Below are 27,681 nucleotides of genomic sequence, written 5' to 3'. Positions count from 1 at the left end.
CAGCATATTCCATTTTACATGTTAGAGTTCATCAAGGTTTAGAACTATTGCACAATGCTCTCTCCCCAGGCAATTGCAACCATTCTTGTGGCATCAGTCCCATCTACATACCAAGAAGTCCATCCCCTTGGGCACCGCAGCAGAACGCTGGGAGATAACATGGCCTCATTCCTGTCCCCACCTAAATGTCTAATCAGTCACAAAGTCCCAACAAGCCTCCATTTTCTCTGCCATGGGCTTCCCTCTTACTGGCCTCCTCCAAATCCCTTGTTCTCCTTCGATGCATTCTCCACACCAGTGGTATCCTGAGGGCTGGGGTAGGGAAAGGGGGGCAGATGTGCCCTGGGTGCAGTTAGGAAAGGGGTGCATTGACTATAAAGAATTTAAAAGCAATAATAAAACCTTTAAAAGTCAGTCCATTTTTTACTATCACCATGCATGGGCAATTCTAAAGGATTTCAGCAGTAAAAAACTAATCCCTGAAAAAAAATCTTTTTTGATGATCTAAGTTCTATACAATTGCTGCAGTTCCTGTGGAATTTTAATAATTAATATATGATATTTAAATGAGTCCATTTGAATACTTACCCTTTAACAAACATTGTATTCTATGTGGAAATGGACTCTGAGCTCTAAGTAACACAGTGGGCCCCTGACATGCATGGACTTGTTGGTCTTTTGAAAGTTAAGTTTGTGATGGTTCTGAATCAGAGGAGCTCATTTTCATTATGGTTTTTGTCTCTAATCCTTCTGTAGCTTTACATTCAAGCATTTAAACAGCAGATCCAAATTACATGATGATAGCACAGTGATTATAAAGATAAAGAAACAGAACTTGAGTTACTTCAATTATTCCATGTCACCATGTAGACACTTGATATGTTTAATGTTTTCAACAGCAAAACTTTGATATGTGCACTTTTTTGTTCATCCGCGAAGTGATTTACTGAATTTAAATAATGTCTTTAAAATGGAAATGTCTTTCTATTTAAATGTCTAAAATTTAAAATGTCTTGTAAAGGTATTGCACTAAACCTAAACAATTCCAGAAAACAAATAATTGTTATTGGAAACAATCTGGCCCTATGGAGAAGGGGCGAGTGTTAAAAATGACCTGCCTGGTGACTCAGTTGGTTAATTGTTCGACTTCAGCTCAGGTCATGATCTCATGGTTTGTGAGTTCAAGCCCCGCATCAGGCTCTCTGCTGTCAGTGCAGAGCCTGCTTCAGATCCTCTGTCTTCTTCGCTCTCTGCCCCTCCCCCATGCTCTCTCTCTCTTTCTCAAAAATAAATAAATATATAAATAAATAAATAAATAATTTTAAAAAAATGAGCTACCACATTTCAACAAGGTAGCCAGAGTGACCTGTTTTAAAACAAAACAAAACAAAACAAAACAAAACAAAACAAAACAAAACAACAACCCAAGACTGATCCTTGCTTAAAATCACTGAGTTCCAGGGGTGCCTGGCTGGCTGGGTCCATGGAGTGTCTGACTCTTGATCTCAGGGTTGTGAGTTCAAGCCCCATGTTGGGTGTAGAGATTACTTTAAAATCTCAAAAAAAAAAAAAAAAGTCACTGACTCCCAACCTTCATGCTGGTGCACAAGGTCACATGCAGTGTGACTCCTTGCCACCTCATCTTGGGTCACCCTACGCCCCAACTGTGTAGCTGCCAGTCACACCAGCAGCCCTTCTTCACTTTCATGTGCTAAGCTCCTTCCCTTTCCTCTTTGCCACGTGGATTCCCATATCAGTGCAAATGTCCCTTCCTGGGGAAGGCTTCTCTAACTCCGGTGTTACCCCTCATATAATCTTCCAGCATCTTGTACTTGAGCACTTTTCAAGGTTGCTAATTACCTTGTGCATATGACCCTTAAACACAAGGAGCTCCCCCATGCAGCTCCTGAGCAGCTCGAGAACAGGTACCCTGTGTTGTTACACCTCCACTGTCACCTCAGTGCTTAGCACATGTTAGTGCTCAGTAACATTTGTGGCATAAGAGAAAACACCCTGGAATGGGCCTTATCTGGAGGGTGTTGTCGAAGGGGAGCTCCTTAAGATCCTTGGTTTTATTTATTATCATTATTTTTTTAACTCCCAGGGAAGCAGGTCCAGATCACAGACTGCCACGTCCTGGAGGATGACTGGCTGGTGGCTCTGGCTGGCCACCAGCCCCGCTCTCTGTCTCTGCATCGCTGCTGCCATGCTGGCCAGGCCGTGACGGACCAAGGGCTGAGGCGACTTTTCCAGCACTGTGGGGATGTTCTTCAGGTATCAGTACTGGCCACATACATGATGCTTTTTCCCCCAAGGGGAATTGTATGGATCAGGTTCTAATGGCTTTCTCCCTACCTTTCCCCTCATTCCCCATAAAACAAAATCTCTTTTGCATGGGATTGCACAAAAAATGCAGTCTATTAAATGGGCACCACATTTCACGTAGTATAAAAAGTGAAAATAGTAAGAAAAGATATCCTCTGAGGTACCTCACTCACCCATGTTGTATCAGTTGGTGAGGGCTGTCATAACAGAGTACCACAGACTGAATGGTTTAAAGCACAGAAATTTATTGTCTCGTACTTCTGGAGTCTAGAAGTCTGAGAGCAAGGTGTCATCAGGGTTGGATTGTTCTGAGGGCCATGAGGGAGGATCTGTCCCATGCCTCTTTCCTACGTTCTGCTAGTTTGCCGGAAATCCTTGACGTTCCTTGGCTTGTAAAGCACCACCCACCTCTGCCTTCATCTTCACACGGCATATGAATGATGTGTGCATTTGTCTGTGTCCAAATATCCCCTTCTTAGAAAGACACCAGTCATATTGCATTAGGGGCCCTCCTTATACCAGTCTGACCTCATTTTAACTAATTACATCTGCAATGAACCTATTCCCAAATAAGGTCACATTCTGAGGCCCTTGGGGATGTGACTTCAAAATGTGAAGTTTTGGGACTCACACTTCAACCCATAACACATATCCCACATGATATTTTAATGTCAGATTGGACATGCATACAGGTGAAAAAACACTTTATAATTATCTGAGCATAGAACAACACTATTTTACATATACAAAGTAATTTTTGCACAGTTTTAATATGTGTTGAATTTCTCAGAAATGCAACTACCAGGCTTATTGATGAAAAAGTATGCTGTTTTGTTTGGAAATTTACCAAGAGTTGCTCATGGCTTTGGAAATAGCATGTCATTAATAGCAACACCGGGTGTAACATTGGATCACCAAGACAACGCATGGAAAGCACTCTATGTTTACAGAAAAATGTCGAGCTCCTGCAACTGTAAAAATGATCTGGAATACGCTTTTCATTTGGTTACATAGTTTTCTTCTTTTGAGGCAGAGAAAAATGGGGTTGCAAAATGTTCTAAGCCAGATTTACAGATATTCCCCAAATATTTCCATAAATATTATGGGGCACACACACACATACATATGATACCTAAGTGATATATGTGTAAAGTTAAATATTTGTGGCATCTGGGAGATTTGAAGCATAATGATACTATAAAACACCTTGAAGATTTTCCATTACCTCTTAAAATTCCTCTTAAGATCGCTAATTGTTGTTGGTCTCACTTCTGTTTTCATCCAGTTCCTAAGGGGCTCTGTCTTTTCTGCACAGCTGTGTCCCCAAGTTTTCAAAAGCCCAACAGTTTAGTTGTATCCTCACTTATGGGTTTTTAATGGTGGGAAATATTCCTGGGATTTTGAATACGAGGACTTTACTAAAAGAGTGGGGGTGTCGAGTGCCTCATTTAGCATATGTATCATTCACATATTTGAAAATTTCAGTCTGACAGAAGCATCCAAAAGGAATTTTAAACATTTAGTGAGAGTTTCTAACCTTCATCTGAGTTCACAGATTAACAATTTAGGAGGACAGAAGGTGCCTGCGCTATGTTGACATTCATGGATCAACTGGTGTGCAAATATTGGATTCTTTCTTGCTATAATAACAGGCAAATAGCAACATATCTACTCTCCAGAAAGGCAAAATTATGAGATACTCAAAGGGGTGCATGGGTGTGTGTGTGTGTGTGTGTGTGTGTGTGTGTGTGTAGAATTCTTTTGAATCCAGGGAAACAGCACATAATAGGGGCTCAGTAAAAATTTAATAAAAAAGGGGCGCCTGGGTGGCTCAGTTGGTTGAGCGTCTAACTTCGGCTCAGGTCATGATCTTGCGGTTCATGAGTTCAAGCCCCACATTGGGCTCGCTGCTGTCAGCCTGTAAGTAAAAAGCCTGCCTCAGATCCTCTGTCCCCCTCTCTCTGCACCCCACCTTGGGCTCTCCCCAAAATAAATAAATACTTTTTTAAAAATTTAATAAAAAGAGTCACATTACTCAGTCACAAAAAGAATGAAACCTTGCCATTTGCAGTGACATAAATGGGCCTAGAAGGTATTATGCTAAGTGAAATAAGTCAAAGACAAAAGCCACATTATTTCACTTATATGTGGATTCTAAAAACCAAAACAAACAAATGGATTCTTTACAGGGAATTGGTGATTGCCAAAGGGGAGGTGGGGGGATGGGTGAAATAGATGAAGGGGACAAAGGGCTACAAACTTCCAGTCATAAAACAAAAAAGTCACAGAGATGAAAACTAGCATAGGGAATATTGTCAATAATATTTCAATAATGTTATATGGTGACAGACGGTGACTATACTTACCATGGTGAGCATTGAGTAATGTATACAATTGTTGAATCACTACGTTGTACACCTGCAACAAATATAACACTGCACCTCAATTACACTTCAATAATAATAATGGAAAATCACAAACGTTATTCCAGAGCTAAAAGGACCCTCAGGGATTATCTAGGCCTTTCCACCTGCCTGTCATCTTCTCCTTTTCAAATTAATCATATTGAGGTCCACAGAGATGAACTGAGTTCTGGCGATTACTCATATACTTGGCCTACTTTGAGGGATCTTATAAAAAAAAAACAGTTGGTTTTGCATTTGTATACAAATGTCTTTGAGGACTTAACTTATGGCTCCCTGAGGAGCCTTCACCTTCAAGAAATCTTTTGGTTTTTTTGCCTTTTTAGCACTTCCTTCGTCCTCTTCACATATCATGGATTATTAAACTTCAGCTCAGAGCATTCTTTACCGCTATAGTAGTCTCCATTGAACTCTTTATGGGGACCCATGAAATAAATTTCCCAAAAAACTTGGACTTAGGGATATTTGTCATTCTTCTGAGTAACTTATTTGTATTTACTTTATGGAAGGTATGACTATGCTTTCTGCTTTGCCATGGCTGCTAAGAAATCTAGATTCAAATTTGTAAAATTAGACATCTTAGTAGGACATAGCATGTTATGACTTATATCTTGTAAGCTAACCTAAACTTTGGTCTCATTTTATTTTTCATGCCTTTTTTTTTCTGTTTCTTCCTTTTTTCTCCATTTCTTATCGATCCGTGGGTATTTTGAAGTTACACAAGATCCTTTTCAATATTATGCTTGACAATCTTCTTCGGATCTATTATTTATTGCACTACAAAATATGCCGGGCAATGTCAACAGACCCACCTCAGCAGGTGTGATGAGACAGTCTTAAAAGATAGAGAATCCAATTAGCTGCCTTTTTATTTTTATTTTTATTTAAAAAAAATTTTTTTTAATGTTTATTTATTTTTGAGACAGAGAGAGACAGAGCATGAATGGGGGAGGGGCAGAGAGAGAGGGAGACACAGAGTCAGAAGCAGGCTCCAGGCTCTGAGCCATCAGCCCAGAGCCTGACGCGGGGCTCGAACTCACGAACCGTGAGATCGTGACCTGAGCCGAAGTCGGACGCTCAACCGACTGAGCCACCCAGGTGCCCCTTAGCTGCCTTTTTAATATTGAATAAAACTTTGGGGAAAAAAATGAATAAAACTTTGGGGCCCTGCCAAGTAGGAATAATATGAAAAGAATTCAGGTTTCTCTCGAGTTCTAAGGTCTCTTCAGCTAAATAGGAAATAAATGATCATATTTAACACATATTAAAAAATACAGTATGTCTTCAAAATATAATATAGGGAGCGAAATTAACCCAGAACTCTCTCTAGTGGTAGAGTAACCCTGGATGGGATTTATAAGCTCAAACATGACTTGAAAACTATGTCATGTTGTGACGTCACCCCAGAAATGTGGAATGTTTAACTTCTCTAAGTTTTATAGTCCTCGTTAAAGGCGTAAATTAGGGCTCTGTGTCACCTGGATTTTGAACAAGAATTTGGTCTACATTCCACCAATCATTCTGGTGGTTAAGGATGTTTAGCAAACTGAGGATGCAGCTCCAAAGATTGCTTGGAAAAGTAGCCTCAGAATTGCTGGGGATGATTTAAATTGTCTTCTTGATGAATTACCAGATTGTAATCCTAGAAATGAAGACTAGAAATGTTGATGAGAATCAAGCCAATATTATTAATATTTTGTACAAAAATCTGTGCATGTTTGTGTTTTAAGTACTTATAAAATTTAAGAGAAATTTGGATTATTAAAGTAAAATTATCTAAAGTGCATAATTCCAAATACCATATGATTTCACTCATATGTGGAATTTAAGAAACAAAACAGATGAACACAGGAGCAGGAAAGGAAATATAAGATAAAAACAGAGAAGGAGGTAAACCATAAAAGGCTTAAATACAGAGAACAGGGTGGCTGGAGGGGAGGTGGGTGGGGGGATAGGCTAAATGGGTGATGGGTGATGGGGACTAAGGAGGGCACTTATTTGGTTGAGCACTGGATGTTATTCATAAATAATGAATCACTAAATTCTACTCCTGAAGCCATTATTACACTATATGTTAACTAACTTGGATTTAAAAAAAAAAAATTTAAAAAGAAAACTTAAAAAAAAAAGTGCATAATTGAATGAGTGATTTATACATGTAGGCTAGGATTTGCATCCATGCCACTCTGAGCCCTGGTTTTTCTCATCCCTCCATGCAGGAAACTCTAAGAAAGTAACTGATTAGTGTAACTCAATTGCTCTCCAGTAAATAAGTTAATGCTTAATTTCTGGGTGCTGTTTCCTTTCATGTACCAGGTGTCTCATTTTCTCTGCATGTGCTGTGTCCTTTCTTACCCGTGTGTGTTTTTTCATGCTGTTCCAGATCCACACTACCAGTCCCATCTCTACCTGGAAAAATTCAGTCCGTCCTTCAAGGCACAGCAGAAATGTCCCCTTGGCTGACATCTTCCCCTTCTTCTTCCTCTTCAAGCAGGATATTCTGCAACCTCTATGGTGTTTTACCTTTCTTGCTCTGAAAGAAGTAGGTGTGACTGTCAACTGTGTGATCACATCTCCACAAAGGCACAGATCATGACTCGGACACAGTGTCCATCCATAGCAGTCACTTAATGCATGTTAAATTGAGCTAACCTAATGAGTTAAATTGGCATTAAATATGCCGACCAGCTAGATGACAGGTCCAAACTCGGCCAACTGATATTTGGGGTCCTTTAAAATCACAGGGATTGGAAATATAATCTAGTTCTCTCTGTTTCAAAGTCTTGTGTTCTATGGAGAATTTAATTTGAAGAAAGACTTCTGTAGCATAAAATAGCATGAAAGCCACTGACTCTGAACAAAGCCCTTTGTTTTCAGATGCATAAACTGAAGATTTTTTAAATATAAAAATCTAGATATCTAATTTCTCTGTGAAATGAAAAGACTCAGCAATACGGGTTCCCATTCTTTATATATATATATATATATGTATATATATATATATATATATATATATATATACATATATATATATATATATATATATATAGAGAGAGAGAGAGAGAGAGAGAGAGAGAGAGAGAATGCGAGCAGGGCAAGGGCAGAGAAAGTGAGAGAGAGAATCCAAAGCAGGCTCCTTGCTGTCAGTGCAAAGCCCAACTCGGGGCTCAGTCTCCTGAACTCCAAAATCAAGAGTCAAACACACTCAACTGACTGAACCACCCAGGCACACCTATGGGTTCCCATTCTTGAAAAGTGTCAATCTGCTGGAACGCTCTGCAGTTTGCCACAGTCCTCACCAGTCCCTGTAGTTTCCCTGATGCAGAACCTAAGTGCTAAACTCCAACAAAATGACTCTAGCATACCATAGTAATACACTTGGCTTTCTCCCCTTGTTCATGTTACTTACCTGTCACTGTTCAAGTTCAAGGCAATTAAACATGAGGCTCCAGATTTGCAATAGGTGTGCTTCTGTGAGGTACTATGGGAAAAATATTGTTTCCAAATCAAACTTCATCTGAAATGTATGCAATTTGCTATTCAGAGAAACCCACTGTAACTATAAAAGAATTCTTCTGTACATCAAATGTGCACACTTGATTATAATCCTTTTGCCCTAACAAAGAGCTACATCTTAGCTTGGCATATAATTTTGAGAGCTCAACTTGTCCTGTTAGAATTGTACAGAAATTTCTTCTTTTTATTACTATGACATTTACTTTTGCATGGGAGAAGCTTGGGTTCAGTGATTATCTTTCTTCTGCAAGTAATCTGTTTGTCTGGCTTCCTTTTCCTACATGGATAAGATCATATCACTTATACAATTTTCATCATGAAAATAAAACTGTTGCCAAGACAAGCTGAAGACTGAGCAATATTAAATTAATTTTTGCAAGGGACACGGTGGGCTCATTAGAGCTGTAGTCTCAGACTTTTTTTTTTTTGCCCTAGAAAGTTTTTCTTTTTGTACATAGTCTTTGAAAAGTTTTATTGGTGAATAAATGTCATATAAAATGTATGCATGCTACGTGTACAGTTCAGTGATTTTCGGTCTTAGAACATTTTCATGATCCCAGAAAATTCCTGTGTGCTCACATGCAGTTAATCCTTGCTCCCACTCCCCAGCCCTAGCCGATGCTGAGCCGGGAATGTGCTTGCCTCAGTCAGGACATCAACCTCAGGCAGAAGAGCTACTGTCCCCTCCCCATTTCTCTCCATCACCTCCTTCATCACTTCCATCAACAATCCCATTGGGCATGGGTGTTACCGCCACCCCAAAGGGACTGAACCACCTTCCCTGGAAGCACAGCCTGCCCCCTGTCCTGCCAGAGCCCCATGCCTACAGAGCTGGAAGAAGCGGGGAAGTGATTGGAGCTGCCGGTCCGAGAATGTCTCAGACTCCCACTGTTCCTTCTTGAAGTTTAGCTGCTGTTCAAGCACAAATACTTTGTGGATGAATTATTGTTTACAGTTGTCCACCTGATCTGGATCTGATTTGGATCTGATTTTGGATCTTTGCTCGCTTTGCTCGCTTTGCTCTGTGATCTGCTGCTCGCTTTTTATCTTATCTTCATCTCTTTTTCCTTCTGGGTTTACTAGTTGGTCTTTGATCGCACTGATTCTGGTTTCTAGTTCACCTCATCACACTTGTTCTGTTTTCTGTAAGGCACCTTCTGCTCTGCACTGCCGTTGAGATGCCCTTTAGCTGGCTCTGGCCACATTTGTTTCTGTACATTTCTTATGTGTCCTTGCTGTTTACCTTTTTATATCAGCCCTTGTGCCTCAGTCAGTTCTTTCTCCATCATTTCTTTCTTTCTTTCTTTTTAAAGTTATTCTGTGTTTTCAAAAATAGAAATGCTTTCTAAAATTTTCATCTGACTCCTCATTGCTAATAATAATAATTTTCCCTGGGGTGCCTGGGTGGCTCAGTTAGTTAGGCATCCAACTCTTGATTTTGGCCCCAGTCATGATTCTCACAGTTCATGGGTTCAAGCCCTGCATTGGGCTCTGTGCTGACAGTGTGGATCCTGCTTGGGATATTCTCTCTCTCTCTCTCTCTCTCTCTCTCTCTCTCTCTCTCTCTGTGCCCCTCCCCCACTCATGCTCTATATCTCTCTCAAAATAAATAAATAAACATCAAAAGAATTAAATTCTTCTGTTAAAAAAAAGAATAATTTTCCCTATGTGGGGCAATTATATCTTTCTTTGATCTTCAAAAATTTCATATTATATATAAATTTTTTTCTGATTATTGAATTTTGAACAAGGAAGATGGATCCCAGCCTGATGTTTGCCATCTGATAGTTGTCCACATATTCCATATGGATTCTCACTGTCTGCCAACATACAGTCAGATCTTTCAGGATGTAAGCTGGGAGGCCAAACAGGCACAAACCCCTAGCATTTAAGTTTTTAGTGTCCAGAAGACATTTATCCTGCTCAATATTACTTTGTTGAGGCAGGTCCACTTTTGTTCATATTACCTAGTTTTCTACTATGAGCTAGTGTATTTACTACCGAAAAATTCGAATCAGCATGTAGCTGGTGCTTTGTGAGAGGTACAGCATGGGTAAGTCCGGTCTCCAAGATGGACTGCTTCCTTTTATACCCCCACTTACTCCTGAGTTGACAACACAGGGTGCGACTCACTATTGTTGGACCCACGAGCTCATGGCCAGGTTAAATTACTGGGTGTTATAGACTCCATAGTCAATCTAGCAATGATGCACTGAAGAATTCCCAGGAAATAATTCCCTTAGGGAGGAAGAGCTGCTGAAGAATTAGGTCTGTCACTAATGATGAATTTTTATAACTGTCTTGCTTTCTTAAGAAACCCATATATGAAATCACTGGCCATTATGTCTCAGTGTGACCAATCTACATTGCAGTAGGATCAATTCCTCCCGGTGATTGAAAAGCATCATAAATATTATTGATTTATACCCCTAGTTTCCACTGCTATTGTCATTTCCCCAATATGTTGTTATTTTAAAGTAGGAAGAGGAAACCAGCAGCCTGATACCATATGCTAAAAATATCCTAATATTGGCTAAAGTAAGGAGATGTCTTCATGTTAAGAGGGATTTTTTTTTCTCTGATCCTTAAGATTTTTAGCCCAAATCCATTCATATGCTCTACATTTGCTGCTCTAGTTTATATGTTTTCTGCTCTAGTTTATATACAAAGAAATATCTTGGAGGAGTGTGCACTGGAGCAGCGAATCTTTAATATATGGTGCTTCTAAAACTTTAATGTGCATATGAATCCCCTGGGGATCCTGGTAAAATGCAGATTCTGCCTTTCTAATGAGCTCCCCAATGATTTTAATTTTGCTGTTATGAGCAGGAAGGTGCTAGAGCAGCTGGTATGCTCATGATTTGGAGCCTAAATCACTTGTATTTTGATGACCATTCAGGAAGATGCAAACAGGGAAAATTCTGACATGTCACCATTTCCACACCCACCGAGGGCCTGGTGTCCCTGACCTGCCCCCAAAACAGAGACTGTCACCAAGTGATTGCTATGTCAATAATTGTGTGCCATTTCACATTTAAATACTCAGGGCCTTTTTATCTGGGTGGAGACTATTGGAGGAGGGAGGTGGCGACCAGAGATAAGTGTTATCATTTTCATGACACCAGTAATACATTTTTATTTAAAAAAAAAAAAAAAAAAGCTTCTAAGAGTTTCAAGTAGGGTTTCTTGTACGGCAGGTCAATTCAGACAGTCCTTTGAGTCACGTTTAGAGCAAGAGGTCACATTACTCCACAGGGGATTTGGGGAGGAATGCAGTCTTCCTAGTAAAATAGCCAAGGGTGTGTGTGGAACTATGGGAAGGAGAGCCAGGGTGAAGATTTGCTCTGCTCTAGAAGGGCTGAGTTGTTGATGTTTTAACATTTAATAACAACAAAAGCTCCCATCGATCTGGAAGATCCTTTGCCCATTTGGGCATGTTCATGGTGTCAAACCTAAACATTAATTCCTTAGAGGACTATCTTTGTGATTGGTGGTTAATGGGTTACGCTGTCGCTAAGAACTGTAAGTGCATAGCAAGTAAGCTTGAGACCTTTCGTAAAGGACAGATAGTGGTGGCATTTTCACTGATAGTGCCATCTGAAACTAGCCCACTGGGAGTATTTGGCCAACGGATGCAGGTAGGAAAACAATTTTCCCCTGGGGGGAGGCTTTCAGGGCCTTCGATGTTTGGAAAAGCAGATTAACACAAGTACCACTGAAACAGGTTCTGTAGCTTTGGACAAATCATTGCTGTTATTATTTAATTCCTTATACTATTTTAGTCTTTGTAAAGTGACAAAAAATTAAATTGCATTTATATCTTAAAATAGGTCAGCTCCTTCTGAGGCTAATGTTCAAGTTTTGTCTATCCTCCACCAAAGTCAGTCTTTCAAGTATCTTTTATCTTTTTAAGAAATGTAACAGCGTGTTGCCAGCTTAACCTGCATCCATCCATCTGGCCCTTCCTCCCGCCCTCCGCCCCTCCCTCCCTGATGCTTAGCATTTACTGCTCTACATCCTGTCCTTTTCAGCCTCTTCATACATAAAAATCTCTTGCGACTGCTCCACTGCTGCCTCCTGAATTTCCAGCCTTCTAACTCTGCCTGGCTCCAAACTGTGCTTAAATAATCTTTTCATGCCTTTCCATATCGTTCCAATCAAGTGACATGCACTGGCCCCCTGCCCCAGCTGATCTAGCTTCTGACTTCAGTCAGCAAGCTTTTCAGTAACTCTGGACCACTCCGTTTTTCTTCTTCCCAGCGTGAACCCGTCTGGTACTGTCTTGCTGCCTGTAGCACTTTAATCCTTCCTCCTCAACATTCTCCATTGTCCTGTTTTCTGTCTACTGAATGATGTCCCACTGTTACAGGAAATGTCACTTTAAGATAGACCTAGCAGTAACATTTTTTAAGATTAACCTTTAAATACAAATATTTTGCCACACTTAACTCCCTACTCCAACTGGCTCCAATTTTATGATTATTATCTTCATTATATACTTACTATCTTACTTATTCATTTTGCATCCAGGGACTGTGTTCTTTTATCATGTGTACTATCCAGGTTTAGTCCATAAACACGCAATTCCCCAGACAGTATTTTGCTATAATGAAAATAGGAATATCAATTAATACAGACTAGAGAGTATCAACATAAGATAATATATTAATATATGTATGCAAAACTGTGTGTGTGTTTAAAAAGGCTAAGGAAGGATTGTTTAATAGAGAGTATTATAGAAACAGGATAACATTACAGTAAAATTAAGGTGAGTCCCTGCTGTATCATGTTTCAAAATCAATCAATATGGAATAAAAATATAAAAATCAAATCAATTTATAAGAAAAATTGACAAAGACTAGAACATTTATTCAATATACAGGAGGACAACTTCATTTTTGAAGAAATAAAATAAATTGTAAAGGTATGATTAATAGCTTCCGCAGTATTTAAAATTTCTACACTATTAAAAAACCCCAAAGGCACTCATATATATAATATTTTTAACAATTCATATTTATAAAGGAGACATCCAAACTTCAAAGGATAAAGAGGATACAAATATATTTCACTAGACTGTAAACTCTGTAAGTAAAGGGATATTTCCTTATATTTCACACCTAATACGTATGTATTAAACATTGAAGGAATAATTGAGTAAGGGAGAACAAATAGAAAGCAATTTCTAAAAGCTCATCGGGGCGCCTGGGTGGCGCAGTCGGTTAAGCGTCCGACTTCAGCCAGGTCACGATCTCACGGTCCGTGAGTTCAAGCCCTGCGTCGGGCTCTGGGCTGATGGCTCAGAGCCTGGAGCCTGTTTCCGATTCTGTGTCTCCCTCTCCCTCTGTCCCTCCCCCGTTCATGCTCTGTCTCTCTCTGTCCCAAAAATAAATAAAAAACGTTGAAAAAAAAATTTTTTAAATAAAAATAAAAAAAATAAAAGCTCACCATTCCAGGAATAAATATATGAAATAAACAACCCTGGATAACTAAAATTTGTCAATTGAAATATTTTTTAAAATGATAGCATATAATATCAGCAATGTTATAGTAGAATCAGTACCCATTCCTAGTAGCAGCTCTATAAATTGGTTACCTTTTGGAAGGAAATGTGATAGTTTGTAATAAGAGCTAATCATCCACCAATGCAGAAATTTATTTTAATGAAGTAGCCAAGGTTAAATGAGTCACATGTGCATATTAAATAGATATAACTACTTAGTATTTCCATATTCATGTATATTTCTACATTAAAGGTACTCAATCTAACTTTACCACAATTAATATTAGGGATATGGTTATGCATATACACTTTGCACAAAGGTATGTTATGAAACCATGCAAATAATATTAATTCTAAAGATGTATGGAGACGTTTAAGTAAAAACATAAGGCATGTTATAATATTATGATTGCAACTATAAAAAGCTCTGTTAGCACATACTAGACAAAATATACACAGGTAGAAATAAAAGCAATTTCATGAGGGTAATGAACTTATGGTCTTCCTATTATTGCTTTTACATATTTTTAATACTGTAGCTTTAATTAAAATGCATAAAGTGATTGCTACTATTTGTAATACATACATACATATAATTTACATTCTCATGAACCTAGTGAAGCTGTTGGTCTCCCAGGGAAACTGTACTATTTACTTATTGACCAACAGACTCTCTACTGACATTGACATACTCACTAATGAGCAAAGTATAGGCCATGCAGTTTCAACTAAGGGGTGAGGGGAAGCTTGCAAGAAATATTCTTAACACTGTCTACCTTAACATGTCTGTGAAATACAAAGCAGGTAGTATTTCCTGCCTATGGAGAACACGGCTTCCAGGCATTTGGGTTGTGTCTGCATCATTGAGAAATGGGATTATTTTGGAGCGAACTGACTGGTGGATACCCATCAGGGGATAAGTAGCAACACTGAAAATATTAATTGTACTTATTTTTAGGTCTTAGACTTACAACTGACTTTTAAAGGAATAACTGGTTTATTGAGATATGATTTCCAAACCATAAAATTCCTACTTTTAAAGTGTACAGTTCAGTGATTTTTACTATATTCACTGAGTTATGCAACCATCACTATGTAATTTTGGAACGCTCTCATTGCCCCCAAAAGAAATCCTATACCTATTAGCAATCAATCCCCATTCCCCCTCCTCCAGGCTCAAGCAATCACTAATCTACTTTCTGTGTCTATGGATTTCCCTATTCAGGATATTTCATATAAATGGAATTACAGGTGCCTTTTGTGTCTGGCTTCTTTCACTTGGCATGTTTTCAAGGTTCGTCTACATTACAGCATGCATCATTATTTCATGTTTTGTGGCTGAAAATTTTCATTTTATTGATATATCACACTTTGCTTATCCATGGACATTTGGGTTGTTTCCACTTTTTTGCTACTATGAACAATGCAGCTATGAGCATTCATGTACAAGCTTTTGTGTGAACATAGATTTATTTTCAATTCTCTTGTCTACACACCTAGGAGGGAAATTGCTGGTTCACATGGTAACTATATATTGGACATTTTGAGGTGCTGCTGAAGTTGTTTTCTAAAGCAGTTAGAAATAGAATAGTTAGACTGTTTCACAGTCCCACAGCAGGGGGCTTTTACTTTCTTCTTTCACTCACTTATTCTTCTAAAATGGGCATATATTACTTTAATAATAAGAAAAAAAGAATTATTAAAAAAATCTATGACTGCCAATCTGTGGGCCATAGGTACTTTGCAATGGGCTTTTAGTCCCCTTGGGTACCATCTCTGTCTTTAAATTTAACAAAGACTGTGGTCTGTCTATCGAGAGAGAGAGAGAGAGAGAGAGAGAGAGAGAGAGAGGCTATTAGGATCAAAGAGAAACCAATTATTTGTTGGAATAAAGAATCTGCTCCCAATCAGTTTGGCCAAAATGATAGACCTGTTTGGAAGAGGGGCAGGATTTCTCTGTGTAACTTGTTGCACTCAACTGTGAAAGTACAGGAAAGCCACCTGTACTGCTGCGGGGCCGAGAATAGGGAGGGGAGAAGAGGGATGAGGAAGCCTGTGTGTGATGGGAAAAGTCCACTTCAGTACATCAGGCATATAGAGCTGTATATCTATATCTGTATCTGTGAGTCTATCTCTATACCCATATCTGTATCTATAACTATATCTGTTAAAATTGGCTATTAGAATTTTGACTAGTGCAGGGTCCTAAAGTAATTTGCTTAAGTAAATAATATGATTGGTATGTAAGATAGTGTTTCTGAGTTGCTTGAGGGAACCCAAAACAATGTAGGTATTGATTACTTGTCTGTCATAATTATTATGTGTGATGTATTAGTGGAGTTCAATTTATCTTACTTTTAGAGCTTGGTAATAGTAGCACACTTTGCCATATTGGAGCTTGAGGCAAAAGGAAAAATTGGTAATATTGATGCTGCTTTCATTGAAAAATTTGACATTTGTTCATTATAGATTTTGTTTGCATTACTACAGATTTTCAAAAAACTACTACACTAAATATTATGTACCTTGATAACTGAGATTTAGGGCACCCCCTTAAATTTTACATCCAAGGGAAGTGCCTCCTTGGCTTCATCCTTGTCCCAGGTCTGACTTTGAATATGTTTAGAGTTTTTAGGTAAAAGGGCTTAAAAACTGAGTGGCAATTTAGTCATGGAGAAACTGAGTCATGGATTAGAGCATTTGATGTCATACATTGATAGTCATCTAGTGACTAATTGGGAATCATAGGAGTAACTCCTATCCTTTTATCAAATCAGAAAGTGGTACTCCCTTGTTATATATTTACTAAGGTTTGTAAACCTTAATTCCCGTTTCACATATTTGATTAGAAAAACGAATTCTTTCTAACTTTTTCAATATTGTCCCTCTAATTATTTAACACTCAACAAAGTGGGCAAAAGTTTCCCAACAATCTGTAGCAGTTTAATCCTCATTCCTGGCCTTTTAAAATTTTCTGGACAGGAGAAGCACTCTGTTTTTAGAGCTATGTGGGGAACTGATACCACAAAGTAGAATTTTCTGCCTAATTCCTTTATTCCCCTTGAAGACATTAGGGACCAAATCCCATCCCCCTCTTTCTCTAACCAACTTTTTAGAGATTTTCAGTTTGAAAGTGAGATACTGGAAGAGCCAGAGGGTTAATGAAAATTTCAGTGCATGGAAATGTTTGTCAAACCCATTGGAAGAGTAGCACATCCTGGAGCTATTATTGGCACAGCAAATAGTGAGTGACATTCAGAGTTTATGCTGTTTGCTCTGTGATACTGTTGGAATGAGTTACATCACACGCAGGAGTCACCAAGAGGTGACTCTTTCTGGGCTGGCCAATAACCATTTGTTCTTCAATTTATTATCACAGTGAAGTAAGCTCACTGTCTGTAGTTCAGATCACTGGGGAAGAGGGCAACCCGCACATGAGAAGAGAGCATCGTTTAGCCTGGCATTTCCCAAAGTTATCCCTTGACAGTAGCTATAGAAATGGTTTCTTGGGGAAATAAGTTGGGAAGTGCTGCATACTAAATGCCAGTCTGGGAGATGCATATGCTCATTAGCATACAGAAGCTCTGAAAAATCCTGCAGGGAAAACAAAAATCTATGGAGTTTTGTTTAACTCACTTTTGACCAAATTTTGTTATGGAACCTCCTCATATTACTGTGAAACAAGTTGCCCCAGAGCTTAGAGACTTAAAACAATAAACATTTTATTATCTCCTAGTTTCTGTGGATCAGGACTTTGGGAAGGACTCACACCAGGATGGCTCTGACTTGGGGTCTTTCATACAGTGTAGTCAGGTGGTGACTGATGCTAGAAGAGCAGGTGGCAGGAGCAGCTGGGGCATCTTTCTCTCTTTATGTCACCTTGGAGTATCTCCTTGAGGTCTCTCATGTCGGCTACATTGGCCTTCCTCACAGCATGGCTGCCTCAGGCTAATAGGACTGTTACACAATAGCTCAGGGTTCCAATGAAAGTATTTTTTTTTTTTTACTTAATGTTTATTTATTTATTTTTGAGAGATAGAGAAAAAGAGAGAGAAAAAGAGACAGAGAGAGACAGAAAGAGACACAGAGAGAGAGACAGAGAGAGGCAGAGAATCCCAAGCTGGCCCCACACCATCAGCGCAGAGCCTGACATGGGGCTCGAACTCACGAACTGTGAGATCATGACCTGAGCCGAAATCAAGAGTCAGATGCTTAACCAACTGAGCCCCCCAGGCACCCCTCAAATGAAAGTATTTCAATCCACAAGTGAAAGCTACAGTGATTTATAACCTTGGAAATGATGCAGCATTATTTTCACTGCCTCCTGTTACATGCAAGTGAGTCACAGGACTACAAAAACAGGGGAGTTCAATTCTACATCTTGATGAGAAAGTGGCAGAGCTCCATAAGAGCATGGAGACAAGGAGGAGATATTGTGCTACCATCTTTGGAAAATACATTCTACCACAGGACTCTCTTTTCTCCGTGGAATCTCTTCAATGTCGGTTCCACGAAACATACTTCGTGAATGTTGCTTTAGGCAGTTATCACCGGAGTTGCTTCTACGTAAAAAGGCAGACTTGGCCAAAAAAGGTGTCTTTGCAAATTCTGGAGATGTCCAGATATGGAATTCACAAAGAGATTATTTAGCACAATGATACTAAAAGGCACTATTATTTTAAATTCTGTAGTCCAGGGTGTACCCACTTAGATGTTTAATTTTTATGGTTCAGAAAGGGCTAATGCTGTAACCTTCCACATTAGTGCCAACAGCTGAATCAGAGTGTGTAGAATCTCTTGGCATTCACGTATGTAGACTGGAGCAGGTTCAGAAGCGATCCATTGCAGTCCAGGATGGCCCTCGTAAGGAAGGGCCTTACTTCTCCAAGTAAGATGGGCCCTTATCAAACTGGATGGCTTCCTGACAGTAAAGCTAAGCCTGGCCTAAGGAGGATCCACATATTTAAAAAATAAGGAATGATCTTCCACTTAATATCTCACTCTTATGTGAATTGTTGGCTTAAACGGGAAGAGGGCACCTCTTCTCTTTGAAATAAATACTCCAGAGTAATAACAAAATATTTGAATTTAAAGCACTAGCTGTTAAATTTTAATTGACTTTAAATCAAGGTACTTAAAATTCATTCCCACACTAATGATGAATTTTTATTGATTTTATCACAGAGATGTCTTTGTCCCAGAGGCACTATTTGAAAGTCATCCAACAAGAGTTAATAGTATATAGTCTGTGAGATAGAACATAACTGGATTTTGTCTCTTTGTTTTTGTTTAAAGATAACTGACCTGTACAGGGAGAAAATCCATTGATTTGAACTATTTTCTCCGAATAGTCATAAACATGCAATACACTCTTTGCTGAAAGAGTGATTGACAGATACTAGAAGTATGGACTTAAAAGAACAAAACAATATGGAATAAAAACTATTATACTGAAGCCACCATCATTATTTTTAGAGTTTCAAAATTGCTGAGATGCTCCATAATGAAAACATTGTCTTTATACAAATTACAGAGTAGGAGAAGTGGAAGTGTCAGAAATAATTCCATTAGCTTTCGCGAAAAATCCTCTCTGTGGTAGTAGGCACTCCATTCCTTGGGTGTCAGATCAATAAATGGGAGCAAATATGAACTCATCCAAGGAGTATCGTGGGAAACATTGCCATCACCAGCAGGTTCGATTCTTGTTGAAATGCACAAAAAATTAGACGCATCATCTCTGAATTTGTTTTCATGAGTCAGTGGCTACCGCGGGCTCTGGAAGGGTGCGTTTTGGTGACTTGCCAGGTTTGCCACATCCTTGCTGCTGGTATCTGGTTTCAGGGCAGCTCACAAAGGATCACCTGTGAAAGCGGTGACATTCCTGGATCTGGACACCCCTGTAACTAACTGCCACCTGTGGTGTCTCGGAAATGAAGCTCACTTTCTCCTTCCAGGCTCTCATTTCGTTTTTGTTCCTGCCTTTTGTTTCTCCCCTGTTACTGCCGACACACACACCACACTTTCATTCACTTTGCTGGAATTGTTCCACTCGGAATATCAATCCCTCCATCTCTACTCTCTCTCTCTTTTTCTTTTCTTTCTCCCACGCCCTCCTCCCACTTTTTCTTTCCCAGCTTGTCCTAACAAAGGGTTAGGGAAAGTCTCAGCTAGGGGCTCTTAACCTGGGGCCCTTGGGTAAAATTCAAGGGGCTTGTGAACTTGGAAAAAGGATTTTCACTTCTACCCTGTAGAAATTCAGCCTCTCCTTCTAGTATGACTACTGGTGACTAATCATCCACCGCGCGTCAGCAGAAAACACACTTCTTTTCATTTTACATTAAGGTTGCTGCAAAATCTCAAATGAGGTTTATGTCTGTCACTACTTCAAAATTAGACCAGCAGCTAGATCATATGATATATTATGTTCATAAAGAGGCAAAATTATTACCTATCTCACAGATTTAAAAAAATGTGGTAACTGTTTTTCAATACAATTGGTTTTCTTTGCAATCTTATATATTGTGTCTCATTCATTTACAACCATTATTCTGACACAGGTTCATAGGCTCCATCAGTCTGTCAACGGAGTGCAGGGCACAAAAAGAGCTAAAACTGTTCTGTAAACAAATAGTCAGGGCTGGAAATCCAAGCCTGTTTCTTTGGTGTCCCAGGATAGACCAAGTTATCAGGTTTTTAAAAGGTGTGAGGCATTAAAAATTAATTTTTATAATCTTTAATTAGAATAATGTTGCACATGACACTTTTGGTGTTAATGATGAACAGGAAATGTTTGGTGATGTTGGTTATTTGAATTCTGGAGAGCTAAGGGCAGTAGGCAGCCGCTGGGTATCCTCCTGCGGAAAGTGTGAAGGTGTGAAGCCAAAGGTATGATGCACCAGCTTCAGCCTTTAACGTTATGGAAGCAGGAATGGGGGGAAATCAAGAGCCGAATCTGAGGAATGGGAAGGCTCTTCAAGGTCATTATGATTTCAGATCATTCATTTTTAATTTAGCCTCTCAAAACTTTTAGGTTCTACTAGTAGACAATTTATCTTGTATCTTTTATCATCCCAGACCAGATAAATTGCACTTATATCCAATAAGCTGTTTTAGAATTCTTAGTTTTCACAAATTGGGTTTGCCAAAGATGGGCAAACCAGCTTCTCCCACCAAACCAGTCCGTATTATTAATGCTGCTCTAAAGTGTAGGGTATAAAGCTCTGATGTGGACTGAAGGCCAGACCAGATGTATGCTCTGGCTGGATTTACCCCTCATTTTTATTTTAGTTTTTAAATTTTGTACATGTTTACTTATTTTTGAGAGAAAGAGAGAGCATAAGCAGGGGAGGGGAAGAGAAAAAAGGAGACACCGAATCTGAAGCAGGCTCCAGGCTCTGAGCTATCAGCATAGAACGCAATGTGAGGCTCGAACCCACAAACGGCAAGATCATGCATGACCTGGGGTGAACTTGAACGTGTAACCGGCTGAGTCACCCAGGTGCCCCTACCCCTCATTTTTAAATGAAAGTTTAAAATATACTTAGAAGGAATTGCATGGTTAGCACCTATGCTCACCACCTTGGTCTTACCATTAGTTGATATTTATATTCACTTTATTATAAACATATCCATTCCTCTACCTGTCCATCAACCCACCTTATTTTTTAAAAAGTTAATTTCAAAGTGAGTTATAGACATCTGGTACACTTCAGCAAGCATATCATTATAGTTCCTTTTTGTTTTTCTTTTTGAGGTAAAATCTGTATATAATGAAAGGCATATATTTTAAGTGTACCATTTCTGGAGTTTTGACAAAGGCATACACCTGTGTAACCTACCCCATCCCGATATAGAATTACTCCACGCCACCTCACCGGCTCAAGCCCCTTCCCACTTAGTCCCCATGCCACCGCCCCCACAGCTAATCACTGTTCTGAGTTGTGCACTAGCTATTAGTTTTGCCTTGCTTCAATAACATGTTTTAGGCTACAAAATTAATACATATTAATTAAAGATCATCTTAAAACAACATGTAAAGAACATAATGGGGGGAGGCAGTGGCTGGGTGGCTCAGTTGGTTAAGTGTCTGACTTCAGCTCAGATCATGATCTTTTGATTTGTGATTTTGAGCCCTGCATCCAGCTGTCTGCTGTCCCTGCAGAACTGGCTTTAGATCCTCTGTTCCCCTTTCCCATTCACACTCTTTCTTCACTCTCAAAAAAAAAAAAATAATAATAATAATAATAAAGAACATAATAGAGGGGCACCTGGGTAGCTCAGTTGGTTAAGCAATTGCCTGTTGATTTCAGCTGAGGTCATGATCTCACAGTCGTGACATTGAGCCCCACTGTCTGGCTCTTCGCTGGGCATGGAGCCTGCTTAAGATTCTGTTCCTCTGCCCCTCCCCCACATGTGCTCTCTCTTCCTCTCTCTCCCTCTCTCTCTTCTCTTTCTCTCTTTCAAAAAAAAAAGAGAACATAATGGGGATTATAAAATATATAAAACATTCTGTAGTCTTCATTTTCACTTAAACATTTTCTCATTAAAAGCTCTTCATAAAAATAACTTTGAATGGCTACATAATGTTGACACTTTGAATGAGCTCCTGTAATCCTATAATGGCCCTTGAGTTCCTTCTTTCCCCTAGTGTAATCTTCAGCCATCAGAAGGAAGGTGTGATGGATTCAGTAAACAGGCCTGCTGGAAGACAGGCCAGCTGAGAAAGGAACATTCTATTTCGATTGCTCTAGTCATGTTCTTCTTCCCCCTTTGCTGAGCTGTTTATACCTCAGCTGTTGGCTTCTATGGTGATTTCTCTTACTCTCTAATCCTCTTTCTTAGTTACTAAAATCTCCTTCTGTTCATGCCCTGTTCCGAAGGCATTCTGAAGCATTTCTAATGAATGCTCACTTGGTTTTAATCACCCAGGAACTGAATGTGACAAGCTGCAGTGGTCCTGGGCTTACAGGAGACAAGGTCCTGCTCCATGCTGGGGCCCTTTGCACCAGATTGACAGCAGTGGACATGAGTTGGTCTGGAGCCACAGATGTGGGTGTGATGGCTCTCATACAAGGAGCTTCAAGGTAATGCACCAAGAGTTACCCTGCCATGCCTCCAATTAATTCACTGATAACACATTTTTGGAAATAACACTTCTTGCTCTTGTTATATGTAAGCCACTGTTTTGTTTTTTTTTAATTTTTTTAATGTTGATTTATTTTTGAGACAGAGAGAGACAGAGCATGAGCTGAGAGGGGCAGAGAGAGGGAGAGACAGAGTCCGAAGCAGGCTCCAGGCTCTGAGTGGTCAGCACAGAGCCCGACATGGGGCTCGAACTCGTCAACCGTGAGATCATGACCTGAGCCAAAGTCGGATGCCCAACCGACTGAGCCACGTAGGCACCCCAAGCCACTGTTTTTTTTTAATATTCTACTTATTTATTTTGAGAGATAGAGAGAAACAGAGGCAGAGAGAGACGTAGAGAGAGAGAGAATCCTAAGCAGACTTTGAACTGTCAGCTCAGAACCCAATGTGGGGTTCAATCTCATGACCTGAGATCATGACCTGAGCCGAAATCAAGAGTTGGCGCTTAACTGACTGAGCCACCCAGGCTCCCCGCAAGCCACTGTTCTAAGTTCTATTTATGAATTATATTAACCCCTATGATGTAGGTGTTCTTGCTATTTTCTTCAATTTGCTGAGGAGAAAACTTAGGCAAATGAGATCAAGTAACTGGTCTAACTTCACACATCGAGTTAGGTAGTAGAGTCTGTATTGGAACCTAGAGTCTCATCACCCTCTGCCTTATATCTGTTTCCTGCAGAAAGAAACAGTGAGGATGGATTTAATGTTTGGCTGTACTCAAGCCATGATTTTTGTAAAGTCAGCCCTGTTAATATAAGTTCACAGCCAGGAGTGCCAGATTTCTAGATGGAGCAGAGTCCAGAGCAGGGATCAGAACACTTTACCTCTAAAGAGCAGGTAGTTTATTTTTAGGTTTTGCAGGCCATACGGTCTGTCATAACTACTCAACTCTGCCTTGGTAGGAGTCATACACAATATGTAAGCAAATTAACCTGGTCATGTTCCAGTAAAACTTTGTTTCCAAAATCAGGTGGCAGGTGACATTTGGGCCATGGGCCATAGTTTGTTGACCCCTAGTTGAGAGAAATAGTTACAGTGTTATGAGTATGACTTTTTTGAGAATCAGATGAAAGTAATGGATTCCTTACCCATAATGAGCCACATAAACACGTGCATAAAACCTTTTACATATGTTGATAAGTATATTAATATATATAAATATGTGTATGTCTGTAGTATATGTAGGTATATGTCACCTGAAACACATATGTGTATATTAATTGGTATGATATATTTACACTTACTAATATATTGCCTTGAACATTGATTCTTTTCAGAAAAATCAGAACATAATCTTTTCAAATAACTTATCTCATAAATATCTTTCATGCAAAAGTTAATTCCATCCCTGACAACCTGAAAAAGTTCCAAATTGCATAATTAAAGCATAAAGCAAAAATTAAATCTGCTCCAGTGAAACTCTATAAAGGCTGTTCCTGAATGCAAATATCATCTTTAACATCCTAATGGTTGTGACTTTTTGTTTTGATGGTAACAGAAGCTGAGAGCTGACAGCCCTGACTTACAGAGGCACATAAATAGAATCAGAACTCTAGAAGGTCTCTTTATCAGATAATGGTTGATGGATATCAAGGCATTCTGGGTTTCCCAGAGGCTCTTAAGTTGAAATGATATTGCATTACTTCCTTTGTTCCTAAAGCAAGAGGTCACTGTGGCAAGGTTTTCATCATTGGTGCTGTTTATGGCAGCAAGAAAAGGATTACAGATCTACATTTACATTTTAAGGGTCACCTGAGTTTAAGAAACACATAAAAGAGTTCTGCAGTGTTTCTGATTATCTGCAGAGTTCTACTTGCAGAAGTACTCTGGTGATCGAAAGTTGTCATAGTCCTTGAATCAGTCAAGAGAAGCTAGATTATGTTGTAACCAAGAACCTCCAGATCTCAGGAGCTTAAAACAACAAAGGTTTATTTCTTGCTCATGTCCATCCTGGATGGGTTGGAGGCTCCAGTCCACAGCTACCCTGGGCTAAGACCAGGGCCCAGGCTAGAAGAGTAAGCACTGTCTGGAATCCTGGCAAACGTCACAGAAGAAGGAAAAGAGAACGTGGTGAAGCGTGCACCAGATCCTAACGCCACTGATTATATTTCATAGTCAAAGCAGTGAGCCCCACCTAATGTAGAATTGCAATCTGAGCACATTTCTAGAAGGAAAGAGAAAGCCAGACAATTTTGAACAGCCATCCTGATATGATAATTGACCTTTTCTAATCCCTTCTTCTAGAGTAGAATTATGGCCAAAGTAGTTTTTAGTTTTCCACCTGCCTCTTTAACCACCCAGTCCCTAGCTCTGATGAAGTTGATAACTCTTCCAGCAGTACGCAAGGCTTCTTTCAGAATTTTTAATAGAATCTTTGATGTCAATATGTCAGATGCAGAAGTCATAATGGCTTTTCCATCCCAAGTAGCAAAACCAGATGTATTGTCAATCATCACAAATGTAATTTCTACACACAGGGTCCATAAGAACAGTTTAAGAAATGTATTTTAGTATCATTTTGAAGATATCAATGTCTTTACTAGTTTCCCAAAAGGGGAAAGTGAGACAGGAATCCACTGTTGACGATGTCCCCCAAGTATATAACAGATGAAAACCAGGAAGTGGCTGCACTGAGAAATATCAATAATTTCATCCAGTTGCCTATGTAAGGAGAATAGAGCAACTTGCAACTCCTTCATGGCCTGCTTCAAAATTGCAGATGGCATGCCTGATGGGGAGGGAAATCTCTATCTCCAGAGCTATTGTCTCAGTATTCTTCCTTTGCTCCAGCCATAATGTAAGATACACATTTCTGTAACATATGACTTTACTAATATTCCTTCAATCAGGCTTCTCAACATGAAAACTTTCCTTATAGGATGTTCTAAGATAAGAATTTTATATTGAGCCTTGCTTTTAGAAAGAATCCATACTGCTAAACTAATCTGGTAGCAGGTAAGATGCTTTTGTAGCTTTTTTGATTTTGTGCATCCAATGGGAAGGAATGTGTCATATAAAAAACATGGTTGCTTTTATGTCCCATTATATATGGTGGTAAATCTAAAATTAAAGGCTATGTAAGACTCAGTGTATTTCATTTCTTTGTTAATTTCTAGTTGAAGCCTGGACTGCTGTTGAGCATAGAGACTCTTTATAAAGGTCATGATGTCATTGTATGCTTTCTTTAATTTATAGAAAGCCATTCTTGACTTAATAACATAATGGTGATGATGGAAAGTATACTTAAAATGACTACACCCAGGAATATACCATAGCCCTTCCACAACCAGGTTCCTTGGACACAACCAAAGACCGGATAAAATAATTTGAAATGAAAATATATTTTCTAAAAAGGCAAAATCAAAGTTACAGAAAAGAAATCCAAGAAATAAAGATAAATATTTGTGCCTGATTTCTTGAGCCCTCCCCAAGTTGATAAACCAAAATTGAAGTGCATTGTTTACCAAAGCAAAATTTCTCTTTAGATTTTTTAAAATTATTTTTTCAGTGTTTATTTTTGAGAGAGAAAATGTGTGTGTGTGTGTGTGTGTGTGTGTGTGTGTGAGAGAGAGAGAGAGAGAGAGAGAGAGAGAGAGAGAGAGAGAGAAAGAACAAGTAGGGGAGGGGCAGAGAGAGAGGGAAACACAGAATCTGAAGCAGGCTCCAGGCTCTGAGCTGTCAGCACAGAGCCCAAAGCAGCGCTTGAACCCATGAGCCACGACATCATGATCTGTGCTGAAGTTAGAGGCTTAACCGACCAGGTGCCCTTCCTCTTCAGATATTTTGATGCTATTTGAATAAATAAAGAACTGCAACTGCAAGCTTTTGCTATGAAATTCTTCTTTTTAAATAGAGACATTATTGAGATGTAATTTTTTTTTGTAAACTTCCAGCCTTCAAGAACTGTCCATTAATGGATGCCAGATTACAGATAAAGCCATTAGAGCTTTAGTGAAAAAACATGGAAACAGGTAATAGTGATAAGCTTCTCATTTACATATACCTTACATTTATGTATCACCTATCATTACACAGAGAGCATTCTATTGTCTTATTTGTATTATGTCATTTGGTGTTTCATCAAGCACTCATTTTCCCTATTTGTCAGTTGAATAAACTGAGGCCCAGGGCCACTAAGTGACATGCTAACTGGCACACAGTAAGATACAGAAGCTAGACTTTCCAGTTTCAAGCAGAGTGTTCTTTGTGTTCTGGAACAACTGAAGGAAAGATCTGGAAAACATTTTCTTCTCCTCTTGTTCAGAACCTCAAGGCTAATCACAAATAACTAGAGACTTTCCCCATCATGATTTAATGATGAACTGTAAGAGTTAATACCATGCATTTACCCCACCATTGTGGAAAGATCACATGACTATAATTTCAGCAGCTGTCATTTCCCCACACTTTGGGGGAGGAGTTGCCCACCCACTATAGTAAGATGACCAGGAGCAGATGGCATTGTGCAAAGGCACTGCAGACTCACAGGATAGGGCTGGATGAGGTTTGCTTTCTGTAACATGAAGGCTCACCAAGCAGGGGTGCGTGGAGTCCTCAGATAAGGTGTCTGGTCTCTCAGGGCAGCAGCTGCTGCTTCCACACCTACAGGAAACATTGAGAAAGAAGCTTCATGAATAGCAGGGCTGGCTTCTTCATATTTCTGGGGTGAGATGATTCAGAGGATGACACATTTTTATTCCTCTGGTTTGAGTCTGCTTCTGATTTGTGGACATTCCAAAGTAGTCCGGGGAGTCCAGCCCAGTGTGAGAC

The 27,681-nt window shown here is 39.3% G+C and overlaps 2 long non-coding RNA genes across 3 annotated transcripts in view; one reads left to right on the top strand and one right to left on the bottom strand.

Moving 5' to 3' along the window:
- The first annotated feature begins 1,423 nt into the window (after positions 1-1,423).
- Positions 1,424-27,435, top strand: LOC123381596. Its single transcript, XR_006588805.1, has 3 exons — positions 1,424-2,274; positions 22,696-22,850; positions 26,805-27,435. It is a non-coding gene; the product is annotated as an uncharacterized LOC123381596 (long non-coding RNA).
- The window catches only part of LOC111557450, a 66,759-nt gene continuing 43,769 nt past the window's right edge, over positions 4,692-27,681 (bottom strand). The window contains exons 3-7 of one of the 2 annotated variants that reach the window (XR_006588804.1): positions 27,398-27,513; positions 12,768-12,867; positions 8,158-8,229; positions 7,158-7,281; positions 4,692-4,743 (exon numbers count right to left, since the gene is read on the bottom strand). This is a non-coding gene — a long non-coding RNA (uncharacterized LOC111557450). Of the gene's footprint in view, positions 4,744-6,806; positions 7,282-8,157; positions 8,230-12,767; positions 12,868-27,397; positions 27,514-27,681 lie in introns of those variants that run through there. The other variant, XR_006588803.1, reaches the window with a different exon arrangement.

Source organism: Felis catus, chromosome D4 (assembly GCF_018350175.1).
Source record: "Felis catus isolate Fca126 chromosome D4, F.catus_Fca126_mat1.0, whole genome shotgun sequence".
Lineage (NCBI taxonomy): Eukaryota > Metazoa > Chordata > Mammalia > Carnivora > Felidae > Felis > Felis catus.
The sequence above is the reverse complement of the archived record's forward strand: the minus strand, read 5'-3'. Positions and strand labels throughout refer to the sequence as shown.